This window comes from Cheilinus undulatus, linkage group 7 (genome assembly GCF_018320785.1).
Source record: "Cheilinus undulatus linkage group 7, ASM1832078v1, whole genome shotgun sequence".
In the NCBI taxonomy this organism is placed as follows: Eukaryota; Metazoa; Chordata; class Actinopteri; order Labriformes; family Labridae; genus Cheilinus; species Cheilinus undulatus.
Window position 1 is genome coordinate 553,636 of NC_054871.1, and position 27,465 is coordinate 581,100.

The following is a 27,465-nucleotide window of genomic DNA, read 5'->3' on the forward strand; positions in this document are numbered from 1 at the left end:
CCAAAATGACGTGGCTGATGGGTGACAGAGGAGAGGCTGTGTTTATGAAGACGTAAGAAAGACTGGAGCCGTGTGCTGCTGTAGCTGGACATGTAGCATTAGCTTTAACTCACTCAGCTGAACATCCACGCCCTGTCCCGTCACGGACGCCATAGCTCGTTCTGCTAACTAACCACCGTTCATTCATTAATGTGAGGGAAAGCTGCAGGGACAGCTAATTAAATGAAGCTGTCAATAATCCCAGTCTGACTGTTTCAGCTCCTCTAACAGATGCTGCACGCTTCAGAACACAAGCTAATATGTGTTTACATGGGACCAAAATAAATGTCAATGCTCAGACTACGCATGGCCCATGTGTTTGTTTACAGATGTAATCAACAGGAACATGACCTGATGCAACAACATACAGCCAGTCCTAACACCTTTTAAATCAGTATTTGTTGTTTTATTACCAAAAATGGCAGGTTAGTTCCTGCTATTTTTCTAAGATCCACAAAAACAACGCTGATGTAATGTGTGATTTAGACCAGTGGTTCTAAACTGGTGGGTCAGGACCCAAAAGTTGGTCATGGAGGTGTTTCCATCAGGTCATCAGCATGTGCCTGCATAAAAAGAGTGGAAGAAATAGTCTTTGATGTACAGAAACCCTATGAGGACATTTTTACTTAAATGACATCATCGTCAAAGACAAGAGAGGAAGGTTTTATAAACTTTAAAGGATGACATCACCGTCAAAGGCAACAGTGGAATGTTTTATAAACTTTAAAGGATGACATCACCGTCAAAGGCAACAGTGGAATGTTTTATAAACTTTAAAGAATGACATCACCGTCAAAGGCAACAGTGGAATGTTTTATAAACTTTAAAGAATGACATCACCGTCAAAGGCAACAGTGGAATGTTTTATAAACTTTAAAGAATGACATCATCATCAAAGGCAACAGTGGAATGTTTTATAAACTTTAAAGAATGACATCACCGTCAAAGGCAACAGTGGAATGTTTTATAAACTTTAAAGAATGACATCATCATCAAAGGCAACAGTGGAATGTTTTATAAACTTTAAAGAATGACATCACCGTCAAAGGCAACAGTGGAATGTTTTATAAACTTTAAAGGATGACATCACCGTCAAAGGCAACAGTGGAATGTTTTATAAACTTTAAAGGATGACATCACCGTCAAAGGCAACAGTGGAATGTTTTATAAACTTTAAAGAATGACATCACCGTCAAAGGCAACAGTGGAATGTTTTATAAACTTTAAAGAATGACATCACCGTCAAAGGCAACAGTGGAATGTTTTATAAACTTTAAAGAATGACATCATCGTCAAAGGCAACAGTGGAATGTTTTATAAACTTTAAAGAATGACATCACCGTCAAAGGCAACAGTGGAATGTTTTATAAACTTTAAAGAATGACATCATCGTCAAAGGCAACAGTGGAATGTTTTATAAACTTTAAAGAATGACATCATCGTCAAAGGCAACAGTGGAATGTTTTATAAACTTTAAAGAATGACATCATCGTCAAAGGCAACAGTGGAATGTTTTATAAACTTTAAAGAATGACATCACCGTCAAAGGCAACAGTGGAAGGTTTTATAAACTTTAAAGAATGACATCACCGTCAAAGGCAACAGTGGAATGTTTTATAAACTTTAAAGAATGACATCATCGTCAAAGGCAACAGTGGAATGTTTTATAAACTTTAAAGAATGACATCACCGTCAAAGGCAACAGTGGAATGTTTTATAAACTTTAAAGAATGACATCACCGTCAAAGGCAACAGTGGAATGTTTTATAAACTTTAAAGAATGACATCATCGTCAAAGGCAACAGTGGAATGTTTTATAAACTTTAAAGAATGACATCATCATCAAAGGCAACAGTGGAATGTTTTATAAACTTTAAAGAATGACATCACCGTCAAAGGCAACAGTGGAATGTTTTATAAACTTTAAAGGATGACATCATCATCAAAGGCAACAGGGGAATGTTTTATAAACTTTAAAGAATGACATCACCGTCAAAGGCAACAGTGGAATGTTTTATAAACTTTAAAGGATGACATCATCATCAAAGGCAACAGGGGAATGTTGTAGAAAGCATTCCATCCTTTCCTTTGAAGATGATTTCATCGTTTTAAGTTTATAAACTGTGCTATTATTGCCTTTGAAGATCCCGTCATCCTTTGAAGTCTTCAGTAGACTTCAAAGCTTGTCAACATTCCATCCTTCCAATCAGCTGCATTCATTCCTACCTCTCCTGTATCAGACTGCGAACATTCACTGAAGTTTTTAGAAACAGAACAATGTCACTAACGCAAAAGCACAACGGCTCACTACAGCTGCAGAAAAACTAACTTAAACTTCAATTTCTCCACAAACACAAAAAAACCAGACGTGAGATTCTCCTACTGTCGTGGATCTCCTCCAGTCAGGCATCTGGGTTCTTAGAAACTCAGTTTATTCTCTGATTTACTGGGTTCTAATAAGACGCAGAAACACACCCTCACAATCAGGCTGATGGAAAAGCCAATAAAATCATCCATAATTGGAGCAGACATGTTCTACTTCCTGTTCTGACTGACAGGAAGTTCCGCCTCACTAGACCTAACTAATCAATCCCTGCACACACTCAGTTCAGCTGTCAATCATCACTGGAGCCAAAGCATCTGAACCGCCACCATGAAAGAGTCTGAGAAAGACTGAAGGAGAGGAGAAGAGCGATCAATAAGGTTTCTTTATAAATAAGATCTGAGAGCCAGTGTGCAGCTAATTCACTCATTCTGATATTCATTTACCTTTAAAGATGTTTAAAAATGTACATTTTTCTGTTCTGGTATCAACAATTTTAATGGTTTCCCTGTAGAAAGCTCCAACAGGACAAAAACGATTAGTTCAGGTGAATATCTGATTTTCTGTGGTCTCTTGTGATGTAAAGACGTGTAGTTTATGACTAGATGGAGCGTAAAACGGCTGCAGCTCCTCCTAGTGGTCAATGGAGGCTGCCACATAATAAAAATGAACTTTAAATGTTACCACAACAAGAGGGGGGGTCGTTCATGTGGTCTGTTCTCTGGAGTTTTGGTCATATTCTCTCAGACATATTACAACAGCTCCCAACAGAACAGAAGTAAAGAAAAAGCACAACGAGGTCCTGGTGTCTGGCAGCTTTATTTTGGGGTCCTGGTCTCTGGCAGCTTTATTTTGGGGTCCCGGTCTCTGGCAGCTTTATTTTGGGGTCCCGGTCTCTGGCAGCTTTATTTTGGGGTCCCGGTCTCTGGCAGCTTTATTTTGGGGGTTCTGTCTTTGGCAGCTTCATTTTGGGGGTTCCGTCTTTGGCAGCTTCATTTTGGGGGTCCCGGTCTTTGGCAGCTTCATTTTGGGGTCCCGGTCTCTGGCAGCTTTATTTTGGGGGTTCCGTCTCTGGCAGCTTCATTTTGGGGGTCCCGGTCTTTGGCAGCTTCATTTTGGGGTCCCGGTCTCTGGCAGCTTTATTTTGGGGGTTCCGTCTTTGGCAGCTTCATTTTGGGGGTTCCGTCTTTGGCAGCTTCATTTTGGGGGTCCCGGTCTTTGGCAGCTTCATTTTGGGGTCCCGGTCTCTGGCAGCTTTATTTTGGGGGTTCCGTCTTTGGCAGCTTCATTTTGGGGGTCCCGGTCTTTGGCAGCTTCATTTTGGGGTCCCGGTCTCTGGCAGCTTTATTTTGGGGGTTCCGTCTTTGGCAGCTTCATTTTGGGGGTCCCGGTCTTTGGCAGCTTCATTTTGGGGGTCCCGGTCTTTGGCAGCTTTATTTTGGGGGTTCCGTCTTTGGCAGCTTCATTTTGGGGGTCCCGGTCTTTGGCAGCTTTATTTTGGGGGTCCTGGTCTAAGGAGCTGCCCTGGTTCTTTTTTGAACTAAATAAACCAACAGAGTCTTAAATACTGTTGGAACAGTACTTGAAGATCCTAAAGCACCCAGATCAGACCGTGCTGGACCCCCTCGGGCTGGCAGACCCTAGTTTATACAAGGACGCGTTCAGAGCGTTTGTACCTGTGTACTCGTTGTTCTCTCAGCCACAGTAAACAGTGCGGGGGCCTGTGGGGATCCTCAGAGCTGAGCCACGTTTGTCTCTGCTCAGCTTTTATCTGCTGGAAGGAATGAATAAAGGATTCTCTGCCGTCGGACCCACAAACATGGATCCAGCCTGACTGAGGAGGGTTTGATGAAAACAAGCGGGCGAGGCTGGACCACGCATCGATTCACACGGGAGGCTGTGAGAGGATCGACTCACACAAAGACCACAAACACGTTCACAACACCGCTGAATGGATGACTGTTACCACGGTGACAAGGACACGGCGTTTCTGCAGGGATTACTGTGAATTAGTTATGAGGGGGCAGGATCAGGATCTGTCTAAAGGACTAGAACTAAACCTGAACTGCAGACAACCGTACTCTACAGAGCTATTTAACCGGCTGGTGGAGAAACCAGGACCAAAGACTGATGAGGGCAGAGCAGAGAGACGGGGAAGCAGGCAGACGCCACGCCTCACAACCTTTTATTCCTGTTATTTCATTCAAAAACAGACATTTCCATAAATTCTAAATTTATCTCATACAGAGTGAAAATATTTTCCCTTCAGTCAACCCTCCATGACCCTGATAGTTCCTGAGACCAGCCTGTCCTTTCAGCAGGGACCCTCTGAGGCTAACCCTCCATGACCCTGATAGTTCCTGAGACCAGCCTGTCCTTTCAGCAGGGACCCTCTGAGGCTAACCCTCCATGGGGGGGACACTGATGTCTTCTAGACCATAAAGTCAGGAGTCTTCCTCATGATCATGGTTGTGTATGGAACCAGAGGGGGAGAATGAAGCAGGGGTGTCAAACTCAGTCACAGAAGGGGCCGGATTCTGAATTAAGGTCCAACCTGAGGGCCTAACAGGGTCCAGATTTAACCAAACTGTCACCCTCCTCTTCATCAGTATTAAATTATGGGGGAAACTAGCACTGATGATAAATGATTGTGAGATTTAAAAAGTCAAAGTGACGAGTTAGAAGGCTCAAAATCTGAGATAAAAATTTAAACTTATTCAAAGGTAAAAACACTAAATTAGATGTTAAAATAATGCTTTAAAAAGGCAAATATATAAAAAAGAAAGTCATAATCATGTTTGTAAGGCAAAAATATGACTTAAAATTTAAAACAGTGCAGCTAAAAGGTCAAAATATGAGATAAAGGTCAAAATAATAAACTGAGAAGGTCAAACGATTAGATAAAACGTCTAAATTATAAATCGAAAAGCTGAAAATATGAGACAAAAGTCAAAATAACACTTTGAAAATGGTCAAAATAAGAGATAAAAAGCCTAAATAATAAATGTAAAAGGTCAAAATATGAAATTACAGCCCAAATATTAAATTGAAGTCATAATTGTGCATTTCAAAATTGAAAATATGAAAAGAAAACACAAAATAATTTATTTTCTCACCTTTTTTCTCTCATTATTTTTATTTTTTCACATATTAATGACTTAAGGATCATTGATGTCATCAAGGTTAAGTTTCCATTTTTATACTGGAGGAAATCTGCTGACCTCATGTTTTAGGGCCAGTTATAATAAGACTAGGATGTGATCCTTTGGGCCGGGTGCAACTGTACCACGGCCGGATTTGGCCCCCGGGCCTTGAGTTTGACACCCCTAGAAGAAAGGATCAGGAAAACTTTGTTGAACTTTTCTAATATTTTGAGATTGTGGATTTTTGATTCGTGTGAGCTGTAATCATCAAGATTTAAACTAACGTCTTGGAATATTTCATTTTGTGAAGAATATAGAATTTGAAGAAGTTTAAAATAAAAAAAACCTTTTCCATGACATTTATTTTTACTCTGTGGTCAAATGTTGGTGCTGTATCCCTACTGCAGAGTCCTCAGTCTAGCTCACATATCACTGTAGTGGTCTCTGATTCTTGATTGGATGTTTTATGATTCAAGCATCTTTGGAATTAAACAGATGGGGGTGGGGGGGGCATTAAAACTGACCCTGGAAAGTTGTAGCTAGTTTTTCTGATGTAGAAAGTCTGGGATCTGATGCTTCATGTTCCCCAGCGTTTGTCTGTGCTGTAACTCAGACTCTGAGCTGTTAGTAAAGCCTATAGATGATTCTAGTCCCAACGACTGTGTTTTAAACGGGCCGATAAATAATGAAAGCAGGACTGCTCTCTCTGCAGCGGGGGCTTCTCCATAACAGACGCTCTCTTTTAGCAGAATGAAGCTCTGCTGCTGTTAACCATGACACCCCGGGGCTCTATCTGCTCTCCCCGCTCTCGTTTGTCATCCATGAAACCTTTGCAGAGTTTTCCTCACGGTGACGGACTCTAATTGGGTGAAAGAAAAACAGTAGAGGGGCTCCGTCGCCAGCGTGGACGTGTAATTACCTCAGACTTCAGTGCAGATCTGCAGGAATATCTTAACTCAGTCTTTCTTGAAACGACTCTGTCTTGCTCTTTCTGACCTCCTGCATGCACTTCTCCATCCTCACGCTCCAGTTTCCTCCTCCTCCCTCGTTAACACGGTCGGCTGTGAGCCTCAGCCATGCATGGAGAAGTGGAAGCTCCGGATGGATGGACAGGAGTGTTTTTCCGATGCGTGGCCACGTTAATATTAACCTGAGTCCGTCTCCGGCCCTGCAGAAGTCAGGTGGTCTGGTCTTTTCTCCTCGTCTCTTTCTTTTGGACTCTTTTTGGCTAATTACCTCCTGCCTGTTAACGACAGAACATTCCAGATTTCACTTTAACTGGCTCATTGGCTTCCTCTCCAGTTTTTGTACTGTACTGAGTTAATTACCTGCCAATACACACGTGCACAAACATGCACTTTCTCATGCAAAGAGCTGCCTCCTGTGGTGATCCTGCACGTCTGTCTGCAGACAGCAATTAGGGGCAGTCCATGAAAAATTAAGAGTCTGCATGTGATCAGCGCACATTAGGAAAGCACCGAGGGAAAACAAAGCACAACAGCAGCCTCGGCTCCAGGCCACTCATTTCTCTGAAATAATTAGGCAGCATAACAGGGTTTCACTTTCAGTCCCAACTATTCTGGTTATTCATAACTGAGGATTAAAAGAGGATCCTAAAACTTTCTCTCTCAGTAGTTCTGCCCTTTTCATTTCTGGAGATTGTAGACATGAATTTTAATCAGAGGAATGAAGAAATATCAAGCTACATCCTGGAGTTAAAGCTAATTCTGTGAGCCTTCCTCAGTTCGCTTTAAAAGCAACAATCAGAAACTTTTTATCCTTTAAATCGTCTTGTCAACAGTACCGGAACCCTCCACATGAGGAACAGCCTCTACCCTGGTTGGATTTCAGCGCTGTGTAACTGTGCATACGAGTGCACTCCTTAAGAACAAGCCCACACCATAATCCCCCCTCCACCAAACTTTACACTTGGCACAAGGCAGTCAGACAAGTACCGTTCTCCTGGCAACCTCCAAACCCAGACTGGTCCATCAGATTGCCAGATGGAGAAGCGTGATTGGTCACTCCAGAGAAGGCGTCTCCACTGCTCTAGAGTCCAGTGGCGGCGTGCTTTACACCACTGCATCCCACGCTTCGCATTGACCTTGGTGATGTATGGCTTGGATGCAGCTGTTACCATGGAAACCCATTCATGAAGCTCTCTACCACTGTTCTTGAGCTAATCTGAAGGCCACATGAAGTTTGGAGGTCTGTAGCCATTGACTCTGTAGAAAGTTGGCGACCTCTGCGCACTATGACCTCAGCATCCTCTGACCCCGCTCCGTCATTTTACTTGTCCTACCACTTGGTGGCTGAGTTGCTGTGGTTCCCAATGGCTTCCACTTTGTTCTAATACCACTGACAGTTGACTGTGGAATATTTAGGAGCCAGGAAATTTCACCACTGGACTTGTTGCACAGGTGGCATCCTATCACAGTACCACGCTGGAATTCACTGAGCTCCTGAGAGCGAGCCATTCTTTCACTGATGTTTGTAGAAACAGTCTGCATGCCTAGGTGATGATTTTATACACCTGTGGACATGGAAGTGACTGAACACCTGATTTACAGTATTGGATGGGTGAATCAATACTTTTGGCAATCTAGTGTATCTTCTCCTTTACTTGTAAGTCTGTGTTTCACATGCTCTCTGAAATGCCATGAATCTTAAAACAAACGAGGAATCCACAAAAAAATACTACTATTACAGAAGGCGAGCCAAACAGTGAAGATTAGAGTTTCAATCTAAAAGCCTCTAAAATTGAACAACTCTCAAAGCAAAAAAGGATTTCTAAAAACATTTAAAGACCTTAAATTCTGAAAATGTCTAATTCTGTAAATGTATTCCTGTCTCTGAGCTGTTTATCAGAGACGTTCCTCCCTCCTCCTCACAGAGCTGACAGCAGGTACACAGACCTGTCCACCTCACCTCCACCTCTAATTTTATCCCTCGGCCTGCTCCCCGCTGTGAGTTTGGTTATTACGCTCTCTGGCCTGATCTATTTATTCTGTCCGTCACAGCGCTGCTCTCTCCCCTTCTTCCCTCCTCCTGCAGAATATTTTCCATCTCATCTCAGGATGCTTGGCTAGAGTTGTCGAATCTCTCGTCTGCGGGGGTGAGAGATGTGAGATTAGAAGTCAAAGCTGCAGCCCTGCAGGCTCCATCTCTGCCCTTCACATTTCAACAGGACCCTGGAAGACAGGAACATTTCACTGTTTATGTCAACAGTTCTAACAACAACAACAACAACAGGAACATTTCACTGTTTATGTCAACAGTTCTAACAACAACAACAACAACAGGAACATTTCACTGTTTATGTCAACAGTTCTAACAACAACAACAACAACAGGAACATTTCACTGTTTATGCCAACAGTTCTAACAACAACAACAACAACAGGAACATTTCACTGTTTATGTCAACAGTTCTAACAACAACAACAACAACAGGAACATTTCACTGTTTATGTCAACAGTTCTAACAACAACAACAACAACAACAACAACAACAGGAACATTTCACTGTTTATGTCAACAGTTTTAACAACAACAACAACAACAACAACAACAACAGGAACATTTCACTGTTTATGTCAACAGTTCTAACAACAACAACAACAACAGGAACATTTCACTGTTTATGTCAACAGTTCTAACAACAACAACAACAACAACAACAGGAACATTTCACTGTTTATGTCAACAGTTCTAACAACAACAACAACAACAACAACAACAACAGGAACATTTCACTGTTTATGTCAACAGTTCTAACAACAACAACAACAACAACAACAGGAACATTTCACTGTTTATGTCAACAGTTCTAACAACAACAACAACAACAGGAACATTTCACTGTTTATGTCAACAGTTCTAACAACAACAACAACAACAACAGGAACATTTCACTGTTTATGTCAACAGTTCTAACAACAACAACAACAGGAACATTTCACTGTTTATGTCAACAGTTCTAACAACAACAACAACAACAACAACAGGAACATTTCACTGTTTATGTCAACAGTTCTAACAACAACAACAACAGGAACATTTCACTGTTTATGTCAACAGTTCTAACAACAACAACAACAACAGGAACATTTCACTGTTTATGTCAACAGTTCTAACAACAACAACAACAACAACAACAACAGGAACATTTCACTGTTTATGTCAACAGTTCTAACAACAACAACAACAACAGGAACATTTCACTGTTTATGTCAACAGTTCTAACAACAACAACAACAACAACAACAGGAACATTTCACTGTTTATGTCAACAGTTCTAACAACAACAACAACAACAACAGGAACATTTCACTGTTTATGTCAACAGTTCTAACAACAACAACAACAACAACAACAGGAACATTTCACTGTTTATGTCAACAGTTCTAACAACAACAACAACAACAGGAACATTTCACTGTTTATGTCAACAGTTCTAACAACAACAACAACAGGAACATTTCACTGTTTATGTCAACAGTTCTAACAACAACAACAACAACAACAGGAACATTTCACTGTTTATGTCAACAGTTCTAACAACAACAACAACAGGAACATTTCACTGTTTATGTCAACAGTTCTAACAACAACAACAACAGGAACATTTCACTGTTTATGTCAACAGTTCTAACAACAACAACAACAACAACAACAGGAACATTTCACTGTTTATGTCAACAGTTCTAACAACAACAACAACAACAACAGGAACATTTCACTGTTTATGTCAACAGTTCTAACAACAACAACAACAGGAACATTTCACTGTTTATGTCAACAGTTCTAACAACAACAACAACAACAGGAACATTTCACTGTTTATGTCAACAGTTCTAACAACAACAACAACAACAACAACAGGAACATTTCACTGTTTATGTCAACAGTTCTAACAACAACAACAGGAACATTTCACTGTTTATGTCAACAGTTCTAACAACAACAACAACAACAACAACAGGAACATTTCACTGTTTATGTCAACAGTTCTAACAACAACAACAACAGGAACATTTCACTGTTTATGTCAACAGTTCTAACAACAACAACAACAACAACAGGAACATTTCACTGTTTATGTCAACAGTTCTAACAACAACAACAACAACAACAGGAACATTTCACTGTTTATGTCAACAGTTCTAACAACAACAACAACAACAGGAACATTTCACTGTTTATGTCAACAGTTCTAACAACAACAACAACAACAACAGGAACATTTCACTGTTTATGTCAACAGTTCTAACAACAACAACAACAGGAACATTTCACTGTTTATGTCAACAGTTCTAACAACAACAACAACAACAACAACAGGAACATTTCACTGTTTATGTCAACAGTTCTAACAACAACAACAACAACAACAGGAACATTGCACTGTTTATGTCAACAGTTCTAACAACAACAACAACAGGAACATTTCACTGTTTATGTCAACAGTTCTAACAACAACAACAACAGGAACATTTCACTGTTTATGTCAACAGTTCTAACAACAACAACAACAACAACAGGAACATTTCACTGTTTATGTCAACAGTTCTAACAACAACAACAACAGGAACATTTCACTGTTTATGTCAACAGTTCTAACAACAACAACAACAACAGGAACATTTCACTGTTTATGTCAACAGTTCTAACAACAACAACAACAACAACAACAGGAACATTTCACTGTTTATGTCAACAGTTCTAACAACAACAACAACAACAGGAACATTTCACTGTTTATGTCAACAGTTCTAACAACAACAACAACAACAACAACAGGAACATTTCACTGTTTATGTCAACAGTTCTAACAACAACAACAACAACAACAGGAACATTTCACTGTTTATGTCAACAGTTCTAACAACAACAACAACAACAACAGGAACATTTCACTGTTTATGTCAACAGTTCTAACAACAACAACAACAACAGGAACATTTCACTGTTTATGTCAACAGTTCTAACAACAACAACAACAACAACAGGAACATTTCACTGTTTATGTCAACAGTTCTAACAACAACAACAACAACAACAACAGGAACATTTCACTGTTTATGTCAACAGTTCTAACAACAACAACAACAACAGGAACATTTCACTGTTTATGTCAACAGTTCTAACAACAACAACAACAACAACAGGAACATTTCACTGTTTATGTCAACAGTTCTAACAACAACAACAACAACAGGAACATTTCACTGTTTATGTCAACAGTTCTAACAACAACAACAACAACAACAACAGGAACATTTCACTGTTTATGTCAACAGTTCTAACAACAACAACAACAGGAACATTTCACTGTTTATGTCAACAGTTCTAACAACAACAACAACAACAACAACATCAGGAACATTTCACTGTTTATGTCAACAGTTCTAACAACAACAACAACAGGAACATTTCACTGTTTATGTCAACAGTTCTAACAACAACAACAACAACAGGAACATTTCACTGTTTATGTCAACAGTTCTAACAACAACAACAACAACAGGAACATTTCACTGTTTATGTCAACAGTTCTAACAACAACAACAACAACAACAGGAACATTTCACTGTTTATGTCAACAGTTCTAACAACAACAACAACAACAACAACAACAACAGGAACATTTCACTGTTTATGTCAACAGTTTTAACAACAACAACAACAACAACAACAACAACAGGAACATTTCACTGTTTATGTCAACAGTTCTAACAACAACAACAACAACAGGAACATTTCACTGTTTATGTCAACAGTTCTAACAACAACAACAACAACAACAACAGGAACATTTCACTGTTTATGTCAACAGTTCTAACAACAACAACAACAACAACAACAACAACAGGAACATTTCACTGTTTATGTCAACAGTTCTAACAACAACAACAACAACAACAGGAACATTTCACTGTTTATGTCAACAGTTCTAACAACAACAACAACAGGAACATTTCACTGTTTATGTCAACAGTTCTAACAACAACAACAACAACAACAGGAACATTTCACTGTTTATGTCAACAGTTCTAACAACAACAACAACAGGAACATTTCACTGTTTATGTCAACAGTTCTAACAACAACAACAACAACAACAACAGGAACATTTCACTGTTTATGTCAACAGTTCTAACAACAACAACAACAGGAACATTTCACTGTTTATGTCAACAGTTCTAACAACAACAACAACAACAGGAACATTTCACTGTTTATGTCAACAGTTCTAACAACAACAACAACAACAACAACAACAGGAACATTTCACTGTTTATGTCAACAGTTCTAACAACAACAACAACAACAGGAACATTTCACTGTTTATGTCAACAGTTCTAACAACAACAACAACAACAACAGGAACATTTCACTGTTTATGTCAACAGTTCTAACAACAACAACAACAACAACACTAACATTTCACTGTTTATTTCAACACTTCTAACAACAACAACAACAACAGGAACATTGCACTGTTTATGTCAACAGTTCTAACAACAACAACAACAACAACAGGAACATTTCACTGTTTATGTCAACAGTTCTAACAACAACAACAACAGGAACATTTCACTGTTTATGTCAACAGTTCTAACAACAACAACAACAACAACAGGAACATTTCACTGTTTATGTCAACAGTTCTAACAACAACAACAACAGGAACATTTCACTGTTTATGTCAACAGTTCTAACAACAACAACAACAGGAACATTTCACTGTTTATGTCAACAGTTCTAACAACAACAACAACAACAACAACAGGAACATTTCACTGTTTATGTCAACAGTTCTAACAACAACAACAACAACAACAGGAACATTTCACTGTTTATGTCAACAGTTCTAACAACAACAACAACAACAGGAACATTTCACTGTTTATGTCAACAGTTCTAACAACAACAACAACAACAGGAACATTTCACTGTTTATGTCAACAGTTCTAACAACAACAACAACAACAACAACAGGAACATTTCACTGTTTATGTCAACAGTTCTAACAACAACAACAACAGGAACATTTCACTGTTTATGTCAACAGTTCTAACAACAACAACAACAACAACAACAGGAACATTTCACTGTTTATGTCAACAGTTCTAACAACAACAACAACAGGAACATTTCACTGTTTATGTCAACAGTTCTAACAACAACAACAACAACAACAACAGGAACATTTCACTGTTTATGTCAACAGTTCTAACAACAACAACAACAACAACAGGAACATTTCACTGTTTATGTCAACAGTTCTAACAACAACAACAACAACAGGAACATTTCACTGTTTATGTCAACAGTTCTAACAACAACAACAACAACAACAGGAACATTTCACTGTTTATGTCAACAGTTCTAACAACAACAACAACAACAGGAACATTTCACTGTTTATGTCAACAGTTCTAACAACAACAACAACAACAACAACAGGAACATTTCACTGTTTATGTCAACAGTTCTAACAACAACAACAACAACAGGAACATTGCACTGTTTATGTCAACAGTTCTAACAACAACAACAACAACAACAGGAACATTTCACTGTTTATGTCAACAGTTCTAACAACAACAACAACAGGAACATTTCACTGTTTATGTCAACAGTTCTAACAACAACAACAACAACAACAGGAACATTTCACTGTTTATGTCAACAGTTCTAACAACAACAACAACAGGAACATTTCACTGTTTATGTCAACAGTTCTAACAACAACAACAACAACAGGAACATTTCACTGTTTATGTCAACAGTTCTAACAACAACAACAACAACAACAGGAACATTTCACTGTTTATGTCAACAGTTCTAACAACAACAACAACAACAACAGGAACATTTCACTGTTTATGTCAACAGTTCTAACAACAACAACAACAACAACAGGAACATTTCACTGTTTATGTCAACAGTTCTAACAACAACAACAACAACAACAACAGGAACATTTCACTGTTTATGTCAACAGTTCTAACAACAACAACAACAACAGGAACATTTCACTGTTTATGTCAACAGTTCTAACAACAACAACAACAACAGGAACATTTCACTGTTTATGTCAACAGTTCTAACAACAACAACAACAACAACAGGAACATTTCACTGTTTATGTCAACAGTTCTAACAACAACAACAACAACAACAGGAACATTTCACTGTTTATGTCAACAGTTCTAACAACAACAACAACAACAGGAACATTTCACTGTTTATGTCAACAGTTCTAACAACAACAACAACAACAACAACAGGAACATTTCACTGTTTATGTCAACAGTTCTAACAACAACAACAACAGGAACATTTCACTGTTTATGTCAACAGTTCTAACAACAACAACAACAACAGGAACATTTCACTGTTTATGTCAACAGTTCTAACAACAACAACAACAACAGGAACATTTCACTGTTTATGTCAACAGTTCTAACAACAACAACAACAGGAACATTTCACTGTTTATGTCAACAGTTCTAACAACAACAACAACAACAGGAACATTTCACTGTTTATGTCAACAGTTCTAACAACAACAACAACAGGAACATTTCACTGTTTATGTCAACAGTTCTAACAACAACAACAGGAACATTTCACTGTTTATGTCAACAGTTCTAACAACAACAACAACAACAGGAACATTTCACTGTTTATGTCAACAGTTCTAACAACAACAACAACAGGAACATTTCACTGTTTATGTCAACAGTTCTAACAACAACAACAACAACAACAGGAACATTTCACTGTTTATGTCAACAGTTCTAACAACAACAACAACAGGAACATTTCACTGTTTATGTCAACAGTTCTAACAACAACAACAGGAACATTTCACTGTTTATGTCAACAGTTCTAACAACAACAACAACAACAGGAACATTTCACTGTTTATGTCAAAACAGAAGTTGCAAAATGCCAAAGAACTGGAAAAAAGGTGTATTTAATTGCAAAAGGTAGCTTTGATGGATGAAAAGTGGCAAAAATGGTGAAAATGGCTAAAAAGTTTCCCTTTTTCAGGTTTTCTGGGGGAGTAATATTTCAAATTAAGACATAAAAACGTCATAAACCATCACTAAGAGCCACAGGATGAGAATCACTGCCATAAACAATCAAGAATTTCTGTACATTGTGACGACCTTCCAGCTTCCTCCAACAATGAAGAGCCCTGTTAAAACCCCACAGAGAGAGTCCCCTTCATCAGAATGAGAACACTGAAACTGGAGCAGCGTCCCAAACATGTCAGAACCACGGGGTCCTCCTGGTGGATTTTCAAGGACAGCCTCCATCTGCAGTGGACTGGTTCACCTCTAAAGCCTGCTCTGCTGTCTCTCCTCTGCTGCAGAGTCCAGGTTCAAACGAGGACACTGCAGTCGTGCTGAATGGACTCCTCTCTCACCTGGACTCCAGGTACTGCTCTCCTGTCTTCTTCAAACACTGTGAAAGAGTCTTTTGGAGCTAAAGCCTCTCCTCCTCAGCTAGAAGAGGATGAAACACGGAGGCTGAGAGAAAGTGAAGACAGGAATGATGCCGGGATGGAAATGAAGAAATAGAAGCTTAAAGCAGGTCCTTTTAGGTCTAAAACCTGGATCAGAACTAACAGGATTATACAGAAAGAGAAATGCAGGACTGACTCATGTATAGGATAGAGCTTTAAGCATAAACCGGTGCAGCACAGCCTTAACGTGAGCATGAAGGACAGATAAAACTGAGCTATGTTGGTACACTGAGCATGACTGCACGCTGCATTAATGCAGAAACAGTCTGAGGAAACCAACAGCAGTACCATTCACACACTGACAACCCAGCACCATTAACCCTACAGAGAGAGATTTTAGTCCAACACGTCCTGGAGGACCACTAAATTTTCTGAAGGTATAGACAGGAGCTGGTCTGATGTCTGAACTATGGAGGTGGAACTGTCAAAATCTATGACAGGTGTTTGGTCCTGCTGTTCCCCAGCAGGTGAGGTCAGAAAGTACAGCGGCACAGTTTCCTTCAGTGATGAATCACGTTCATGACCAGGACAGCTGACAGCCTGCAGCAGCAACAACAGGACTGTGTGTGTGTTTAGTGTGTGTGAATGAAGAGAGAGAGAGGAGAACAGCAGCAACAACAGGACTGTGTGTGAGGAACGGGACAGGCATCATGTAAATACTGACTGCGGCGCTCTGAGCCGGCGTTTACTCAGAGAGAGATGACCTTCAGCTTTAGTCATCACAGCAGCTTACAGAGTGAACGCTGCTGTTTTTACCAGGAACCAGAGAAAAGGGTTTACATCCATCATCCATCATCCATCCATCCATCCATCCATCCATCATCCATCCATCCATCCATCCATCCATCCATCCATCATCCATCCATCCATCCATCCATCCATCATCCATCCATCCATCCATCCATCCGTCCATCCATCCATCCATCCGTCCATCACCCATCCTTCCATCCATCCATCCATCCATCCACCCATCATCCATCCATCCATCCATCCATCCACCCATCATCCATCCATCCATCATCCATCCATCATCATCCATCCATCCATCCATCATCCATCCTTCCATCCATCCATCCATCCATCCACCCATCATCCATCCATCCATCCATCCATCCACCCATCATACATCCATCCATCCACCCATCATCCATCCACCCATCCATCCACCCATCATCCATCCATCATCCATCCATCCATCAACCCATCATCCATCCATCCATCCACCCATCATCCATCTATCCACCCATCATCCATCCATCATCCATCATCCATCCATCCATCCATCATCCACCCATCATCCATCCATCCACCCATCATCCATCCATCCATCCACCCATCATCCATCCATCCACCCATCATTCATCCGTCCACCCATCATCCATCCATCCACCCATCATCCATCCGTCCACCCATCATCCATCCATCCACCCATCATCCATCCATCCACCCATCATCCATCTGTCCACCCATCATCCATCCATCCATCCATCATCCATCCATCCATCCACCCATCATCCATCCATCCACCCATCATTCATCCATCCACCCATCATCCATCCATCCATCCACCCATCATCCATCCATCCAGCCATCCATCCATCCATCCACCCATCATCCATCTATCCACCCATCATCCATCCATCATCCATCATCCATCCATCCATCCATCCATCATCCACCCATCATCCATCCATCCACCCATCATCCATCCATCCACCCATCATCCATCCATCATCATCCATCCATCCATCCACCCATCATCCATCCATCATCCATCCATCCATCCATCCACCCATCATCCATCCGTCCACCCATCATCCATCCATCCACCCATCATCCATCCACCCATCATCCATCTGTCCACCCATCTTCCATCCATCCATCCATCATCCATCCATCCATCCACCCATCATCCATCCATCCACCCATCATTCATCCATCCACCCATCATCCATCCATCCACCCATCATCCATCCGTCCACTCATCATCCATCCATCCACCCATCATCCATCTGTCCACCCATCATCCATCCAGCCATCCATCCATCCATCATCCATCGCTCCAGATAGTGAAAAGTGTCCTAGCCTGCATCTTAGTTTCTTCTTTGGTCCTGCAGAGAATGCTTTAGAATCAAAGTCGTTAAAGCAGCCGTCCATCTCTGTCGTTGTTTCTGTCCGTCACTCAGAGGAGAGCCAGTGAAACTTGAGGAATTATTCAACATGTTCTCATGTATTTTTAAGAGACTGCTGCGTCAGCTCTAACACGCAGGGCGGTGAGGTCAGCGAGGGCGGGCGTCTTTAGACGGCAAGTTTACCTCATCAGCAACGACTACCACCTGTGAACCAGTGGTGAGCTAGTGGAGAACCTTGGTGTTAGTCTACATGTTTGAACAACCACAAACTGCTGTTAGAAGAAATAAAGGCTGGAGCAGGAGTCAACACGTCTGCAGATAAACACAAAACCTCCTGAAACCAGAGACAAGAATAAATGTTTGCTCTCAGTCAGACAAACAACCAGGTGAGATCTGTCTATTTCATTCACCTGCCTCTCTGATCTCCTTCACACCCTCGTCGTGTACCCCCCCCCCAGAGTCTCGCTGCATTTAATGATGATGTGCCAAAAACAGTGGAGCGGCGGCTGCAACAATACAGCAGCACTCCACTTTCATGTGCAGCCCCGCTCGGCTTCCAGCAGAGCCTTTCATGCTCTCCTCTCCAAAAACAAATGCTAATGCTATGCTAATCTGATTGTGTGTTATTGCAGTTTCAGCGCTCTTCACCAGAACGAGAGCAGAGCTTTCAGACACTCCTGCTGAAAAGGATGCTTTCATTCCCTCCTAAAACCTCAGGGTGGCTGCTGGTGTTAGTCAGAGTGGAAGCATTTGATTGGAAACACAAACACACAGAGAAGGGCTGAAAGGATCTGATCCTGGTCTTAGATATAGGTCTGGTCTAGACTGCCATCCCTGATCAGGTCCTACAGGACACACCCAAATGGTGAATCTCAATCCCAAAATAGCTGACACTCCTTCATCAGCTCTGAAATACTCCTGATGATGCAGAACTGGCATCATTCAAACCAGAGCGGATGGATTAAAACATCCAAAGAACCACCAGGGGCACGTGGACCCCCCCCCACCCCCCCCCCATCCCCCACCTGGACGGTACCCTAGGCCGCACTTACTCGCCACATCCAGCCCTCTCTACACCCCAAAGTCGAGGACTGTGTTATTCTTTGAACAGATTATATTCCCATGCAGCCGGTAGGACATCCAGAGCATGACCAGGGTGGTGTGATCCTCCTTCCTGCCAGGTGGCGTCCTCACCACGTCCATGCCTCACCGCATTCTCAGTGTTTGTCCAAACACGTCTAAGGATTCTGCACAGTGCTGAGTAGAAATGCAGAGCAGTAAATGTGCACAAGCATGGATGACAGAAGAATAGAATCTGTATCTGCATCTGTTTATGCCGTTTGATCGTTCAATCACATCACATCTAGATCTTTGCTCCTCCCCCTCCTCTTCCTCCTCCTCTCCTGGAGCAGCGCTGATTCACAGCTGCTAATGAAACTGAAACTTAAGACTGCGCCGCCATCCACCAAGGACAGGAAACAGCTCCATCTCTAGCCAATCAGAGCAGTTCCACCGCCTGCGCTCCAGTCCAGCACCGACCGCTGCTAGACCACATCGATCAGAAAGCTCCAAACAGGAAGTCTCAAGCGTAGAATAACCTGTTCTTTCAAAATAAAACACAACGCACAGACTCCCAGTTAATCACCTTTATATCAATATCACATCTCAGTCAGTGGGTCACAGAGCTACAACGGCGCCACTGGCGAGGAAAAGTTAACTTCTGAGGACATTTAGCCAAAGAGTTGAAGATAAAACCACAGATCCTGAAGCAAACATTAACCTTTAACCTCCTGATGCACTCACACAATGGAGGAAGCAACGATACCACGGACTGATGCCAGAGTGGATGATGAATGAACCCCACAGGTAAAATAGTCCGCTGCAGGTCTCCCATGATCTCTGCTGCTGATCAGGGCTGCACGCCGCTCTCGAGTGCGGTGCAGACGTTCTATGTGGAAACTAAGGGTAAGCCATTGAGAAGATATGGAGCTGTGTCTTGGTTTCCTAAAAAAAAAAACAACATTTGCACAACCTGCACAAAGTTTCTGATTGTTTTTTTTTTGTTGTTGCGCTCTAACAACGGCCTGAAGACGGCGCCCTGGAGACAGCGCCCTGAAGGATGGTCTAAGGTCTGAACAGGGAGGAGATCCTCAGAGTGGAGGAAAGTGTGGCAGAGTCAGAAAGCCCTCTGATGTTTGGACTGTTAGATCTGACACTGTTCTCACCTGACAGGTAAAACAGAACAGAATCAGGAGCTTTCTGCAGAGAGGCGCTGATGTCTGCCGGGTCCAGAGTCGGTCCTTATTATTTAAAGTTTTAGAGTGTAATCCCTGATTTCTGTAGCCTGCAGTCATGATTACACTGAAACATAAACAGGGGGCCAGAGATTTAGACTGGTGCAGCAAATACAGGATCAGGTTCCATTAAATTCATCAGGAAAATAAAGGTTTGGTCCCGTATCATGTTCTTTAAAGGGCCAGATCACCATCTTGATTTCAGCATGATTTTTTCATTCCTTATTTTTAAGTTAATAACCAAAAAAATCAACATCTTCTCTATGTAATTTTCTAAATGCAAAAATTTTGTTCACTGTTATGTTTTTTATTTTTTTCTTCTGCAACAGTCTGTTGGTGGGAGCTTTAAATATTTAATAATATTTCATAGTTGGCACCAGGAGCGTAGCTAGGAATATTACACGTAGAAAGAATATCACCCAGGGGCCCAGTTAACCAGCTAGCCAAGCAACACATGTTGCATCATTTTTTACTAATAAATATGCTTTTTTTAATGTATTTTTGAAGCACGATTTCTCCATTTATGAGCAATATTTTTACTATTTTTAAATTAAATCTACTTGTATTATTTTGCAGCGCTGGACTAAACCATTTGGACATTTTCAAGGGAGGAGGTGAGGCCCCCCAGTATTTATTTTAGCCTATTAGATACAAATTTCAGTCTGTGGACCCATTCTTTTTGTTTCCTTTGATAAATAATGACACTAATTACCCAGAAAAATAGATAAAAATACACTTTAGGGCCCCTCTCTACTGTGGGCCCGGGTAACCAGTACCCTTTCCCCCCGTGCTACGCCCCTGGTTAGGGTCAGGAGGGTCTGAAGGTCCCACAGTACTGAAGCACCAAACTTTTATGTTCCTGCATTCTGATCAGTCTAATGGAACCTGATCCTCATGTTCAGCACCTTTTTAAACCTCAGTGTATGTTAGAGTTCAGCAGGCACATTTTAACACTGATTTACATTTGAAAGCATGGAAACAGAACTACAGCTGAAGCTTTAAACTGTTCATCTTTACTTATATCACAGCTCCTTCAGCCTTTAATGGACCAATAAAACATGCAAATATAAAAAACACCAGACTGTGGCTGGTTTCTGAGACACCTGGTTATGAAGTAAAGTAGTGTCTGGAGGTTGTTTTAACATTTTTACCTAAAAGGGATCAGGTAGACGTTTATTTACCGCGCTGTGATGAGCGGTGATGTCAGCGTACCTGTCTGCTCACCTGTCAGGAGGACAGGTTTGTAGATAACTGGAGAAAACAGCATCAGTAGGATATCTGACCCCCTGACCGCGGTAAAGATCTCTTAGGTCAGCGAAAATCTGAAGTTTCGGTTCCATCTGCAGCCGTGAGTCAGCGCTGCTTGGAGGAAGAGGGAGCAGAACTAGAATAGAGCCGGTTCTACTATAAAACAGCTTTAACAGATCACAGCTACACGTCTACAGGCTCTGAGTCTCCTATCTGACCCCTGCGGGACCGTGTGGGCCTTAAAGTGACACAGTGAGCAGGAATGTCTGCAAATATTATGAACCAGAAAACTGTTGATATTCTGATGAAGAGGAGCTTTAAAGGTGAGATGTGGATCTAACAGAGCAGCACAGACCCAGACCTGAGGAAGACAGCAGACCCTGGTCCATCAGTCAGCAGGTAAACACCACCTGGGCACGCCACTGTAACAGACTCAGGGTCACATCAACGCCACAACCACAACCACCCCGGGGGAGGGTCAGCACTCTCCGTTACACCGAGGTACATCCCCCCTAACGAACGCTCACCTTCACTTTACATTTTCAATAATTCAGTGACTTTTTATCAACATTCAGAGTCAGCGCTGGCACTGAGAGACCACCAGGGCTCCTGATTGGTTAATAACCTCCATAGTACCACAACCCATGAACCCAGGGAACGGTTCTTTTAGTTCTTCTAGCTCAGAGCTACAGCAGAGCTACAGCAGAGCTACAGCAGAGTTACAGCAGAGCTACAGCAGAGCTACAGCAGAGTTACAGCAGAGTTACAGCAGAGCTACAGCAGAGTTACAGCAGAGCTACAGTAGAGTTACAGCAGAGTTACAGTAGAGTTACAGCAGAGTTACAGCAGAGCTACAGCAGAGCTACAGCAGAGTTACAGCAGAGTTACAGCAGAGCTACAGCAGAGTTACAGCAGAGCTACAGCAGAGTTACAGCAGAGCTACAGCAGAGCTACAGCAGAGCTACAGCAGAGTTACAGCAGAGCTACAGTAGAGTTACAGCAGAGCTACAGCAGAGTTACAGCAGAGTTACAGCAGAGTTACAGCAGAGTTACAGCAGAGCTACAGTAGAGTTACAGCAGAGTTACAGCAGAGCTACAGCAGAGCTACAGCAGAGCTACAGCAGAGCCCAGTCTGGTTTTTAATGGTACAGATAATAAAAGGAAAATCAGATCCAACAGAAACCATACTCCTCTTTCACTGTCTTATTTAAAAACTGACAGAGGGACAGGCGAGAGGCAGAGAGAAGACGGACAGCTAAAAACCATGAGGAGTGAGCCAGAGGGGCTCAGGTGTTCTCTCTACACCCTAATGTAAGCCATTCAAACCGGGAGATGGAGCTTTAAGCCCACTAATGTGAAAACTCTGACAGCCGTGACCCTGAGGAACAACACTTCACTGAAATATGACGTTCACACAGCGCTGTTTACAAAGACGGGGAGCGAGGGAGCGAGGGAGGGAAATTCAGGAGGCTGCCAAGAAAAAGGAAAACATGAATAAGGTCGACCTTGAGAAACAGAATAACTGCCATTATTCTCTCAGCTAGAGACGCTGATCATCACAATTTCCCTTTTTACATCCAGGCTGCAGCTTCCTGCTGCAGAGAGAGAAGAAAGGACCAGGATGGAGTCAAGAAGGCAGAAATTCACAGATTTATCTAACCTCCAACAGGGGCACTTTAACGGTAGTATCTTAAGTTTTATCAGCTGTCACCCATGCAAAGCTGCCGTGGATCTCTACACACCTGAAACAGCCAGCAGGTCAGATTTACCTGTAATTTAAGTCATTTTCATAAACAGCACTGATCAATGATAACCACTGAGACTGAACAGCTGATTAACCTCAGAGAGCAAACCAGATCACTGATGAAGATGATCACTGAGAAAATCATCTACGGACGGACTGATGGTTGCCTGATTCTTCATCACCGCGTTCTTCTTCATTAAAGCGCTGAGATCACCTTTAAACATTTATCAATGGTAAATGTCTTTTCCCTGTTGTCTCCATGTTGGAGGTTAATCTATGACTGCTGATTAGGCTTTACTGCAGCAGAGAGACGGTGTTTCCATTGCACCATCTATTTATGAAATAAAACAGTGGGAGAATCAAGGCTTTCTTATGGGGAAATCTGAGCTGTTGGCAGTTCTGGTGTTAGGAGTTAGGAATGATTGAAGGAGTCAGAGAGCCAAACTCTGCTGATCAGACGTGCACCATGAACTCAGGAGACACTGGTGAAGTTTATTAAACTCTGGCGCCATCTGCTGGTCACTTTCAGGATCTAAACGCCCCTCCTCTTTATGTTGGTGCATCCTCACTAGGGATGGGAACCTTTCACATTTGAACCGGTACGGTACCGATTCCTGGTACCTGTGAACTGATACCGGTACACAACGGTACCCATTTTCGGTGAATAATATGCAATAATAAATGATATATAACCTCAGAACTTCTGAATTTTCAGTATCAAAACACCATCAAATATCAGTGTTTAGAAAAGTGTTTTTAAAAAATTACACCAACATGAAAACCTAAACTACTAGAACTACCCAGGGGTTTCTCTTTATATGGCACAAATGAAAACCCAGCCCACTACCTCCTATTCCTCTAATTTCCCCTCTTGTAAAAGTGTGTGTTGGGGTCCATGTGTTTAAGTTCAAAACAAATGAACAACAGAGTATGGATTTAAAATAAATACATAAATAAAGGTATAAAATTTTACTGATTAAAGTATTACAAATGAAAGTAAACTAACTACTTCCCCTACCATGGACTACCGCACACCTTCTTTCCTCATGCAGTTCTTTTTGCAGCTAAACTCAGACGCCATCTTTCCCTGGTTAGAGCAGAGTCTGCTCCTCACTCATCACTCAGTCATGTGACCGTCCACGCAGAGGCATAAACGTCACACACAGGGTCCGTTATGTTATATTTGTATTTACTGCAAAAAGTTACAGAAAGTGGCAAATTGATTCATTCTGCGATGGAAAAAGCAGCGAGGCCGAGCCCGTGGCTCTGGATCCATCCTGACAGAGCTTTTATACGGTGCCAGCTGCACCAAGTCAGAGAGATGGAGAGCAAGTTTTAGGACACGGTCACACTAGGCAGTCCACACCTTAATCCAGTCTCTGTGAGGTGCCTGAGCAAACAAACGTATCAAGAATGGCATCTTGTCAGATTCCCTTTTGTCCTCTGCTGGATCGCCCCAAAGGTGTGTTCTCTCACCTCTCCTATTTGTTTTGTACACAAGTGGGTGTCAGAGCCACCATGATAACGTCAGATCATTAAGTTTGCTGACGATTCTGTTATTGTGTCCCTTCTCAGCACTGACGATCCTGACCCTGGTCCTGTTGTGTCTGAATTTGTTGAGTGATGTAAGTCCTCCTCCCTTCAAATCAATGTGTCTAAAACAAAGGAAATGACAACTGATTTTAGGAAAAATTCAAATGTTGTCTCTCCTGTTTTTATCAACAACCAGGCTGCTGAGGAGGTAAAGAACTATTAATACCTTGGCACAGTCCTTGATAACAAACTGACTTCTGAATCCAGGTGGATGCTGTCTGTAAAAAGGCACATCAACGGCTGTACTTCTTGAGGAAGCTGAGGAACTTTAATGTTGATTGCACTTTTATGAAAATGTTTTCCTCTTGCTTTATTGAATCTGTTTAAACTTTCTCTCTTATCATTTGGTATGGGTCCCTCAGCATTTCAAAAATCTGCAGTGGAATCACAGGTTCGACCCTTACTGACCTAACTCAGTCGTTCAGAGTTAGGACTCTAAAGAAGGCCCAGTCTATCCTGGCTGATCACAGCCGCCCTTTATTTTCAGAGTCTAAGCTGCTGCCATCCGGTCGCAGATTCAGCCTGCCAGCATGCAGAACAAAAAGGCTAAAAAGCTCTTTTGTCCCTGCTGCCATCGGCTTTCTGAATAGTTAGCCAAAGCCTGTGTCATTTCTTGGTTTTTATTGTGTTTTGTCGTTGTATTGCACACAGTCTCTCGTGCTTCTATTTACTGTGTTGTCAATGCTGCTTTTTATGATTGATCTGAATGTATGTCTTGACTGCTGGCTGCGAAACAAACTGCCCTTCACAGGATAATAAAGTGAACCTTGAACCTTTATCTACTATATTTCCGTGGTTGATATCCACATGATAAACGGACAAATCACAGTTTTTAAAGTGAGGATTGGCTACGAGAGAGCGAGAGGGAGGGGGGCGAACGAGCGGGAAACAGCGGGAGCTGATCAGCCATGCTTGTTTTGTTGATTCAGTTTGCTGCTACCGACGTCATTAGTCACGTGCGTGCAATGCCGCGTTCGTGTCCGGCATGGAAAATTGACAACTCTTCCAATCTCTTGCAGTCACAAGGATGTGTTCAGGTACCAAAACATGGTACTGTTCGATTTTACGTGAATCGGTACTTGGTAGTATGGACGGTCGGTTTAAGATTCGGTCGGTGCCTAAAAAAGTACCGAATTCGGTCCCCATCCCTAATCCTCACATCCTGTCCTCTTATCCTTATCTCCCAAGTCCTTTCAGCCAAAGATGTGAGCAGCAGAGGAACGAGGAAGGACAAGAGGAGAGGAAACCTCCTAAAATAATATTTTCATAGTCCAGCAATGATCCACACCTCAGCGATATCCAACGTTGAAAATATGCTGGGTAATCTCTGCAGTTTTCCACTAGTTCCTCCTTAAGACACATTTAAGGAGTTAGGAAAGTCAGGGGTGAGACATGAAGGAAGGAGGACAGAGGAGACAGAGAGGCTAGAAACTCTGATCCAGAAGGATCAAAATAAGACAGGAAGTGCTGACGGACACCGAACAACATCCAGCCTGATAGAGACTGGAGTTAAAGTGAACCTCAGACTGAAACTCCATGAATATCTGCACACAATAAAATCATGTACTGTACATACTCTAGGAAGATTCTCAGCAATACAGAGCTGTGCATCCTCAGTGCTCCAACAGGAAGAGACACCACGGAGACGCCCAAACCAAGATCAGCCAATGAAAAGGCTCGTCTGTGAGGTGGGAGTGGTGTATAACTTTAGACATTCACTGCCAGTGAACGATACCGAGGCTGAAAATGATGGAGTGATTTCTGACCTTCTCCACGTCTTCAGTTCCTGTGGTTTTAAACATGAGCTAATAACACGGCAATGATGGAACAGCTGTGTTTTTGTTAAAGGTCTGAACTCAAAGAGAAAAGCCTGTGAAATGCATTTTTCCAGTACTGAAATAATGATCAGAAGTGATGTAAACACAAGTATGAAATAAAGAGTATCAGAGTGAGCTGTGGGCAAAATGTTTCAAGAGTATTCAAAATAAATAAAGCATTATTTTCTACCCCTTAGTCTGTAGTATTTACATGCAGTGTAGCTGGAGCTTCATCAGCCTGCATCCAAATGGCCTGAAAGTTTCTCTTAAGTTGCAATCAATCAGATTTCAGCTATGTGAGGACGGCAAAAAGCCTGGTCTATGAGAAAACCAAGATTTATTCTGCAGCGCTCATAAATAAAAGGAAGGAAGGAAGGAAGGAAGGAAGGAAGGAAGGAAGGAAGATTCTTGTGTCAGTGTGCAGCAGATAAACTCATATTCAGAGTTAAATATTCAGATAAACTCATATTCAGAGCTAAAAGAGTGTGAGGACAGTAAGAGTATGTAAAACGACATCGTAATGACTCTACTTGCTGCTGTATAATCTTGAAGATGTAATCCCCGTTTGGTCCAGCAGGGGTCAGAGT

General features: G+C 41.7%; 1 protein-coding gene across 8 annotated transcripts in view; it reads right to left on the reverse strand.

Moving 5' to 3' along the window:
• The window catches only part of mast2 (microtubule associated serine/threonine kinase 2), a 257,578-nt gene that overhangs the window by 158,149 nt on the left and 71,964 nt on the right, over positions 1–27,465 (reverse strand). The gene's annotated exons all lie outside the window — the stretch shown is intronic.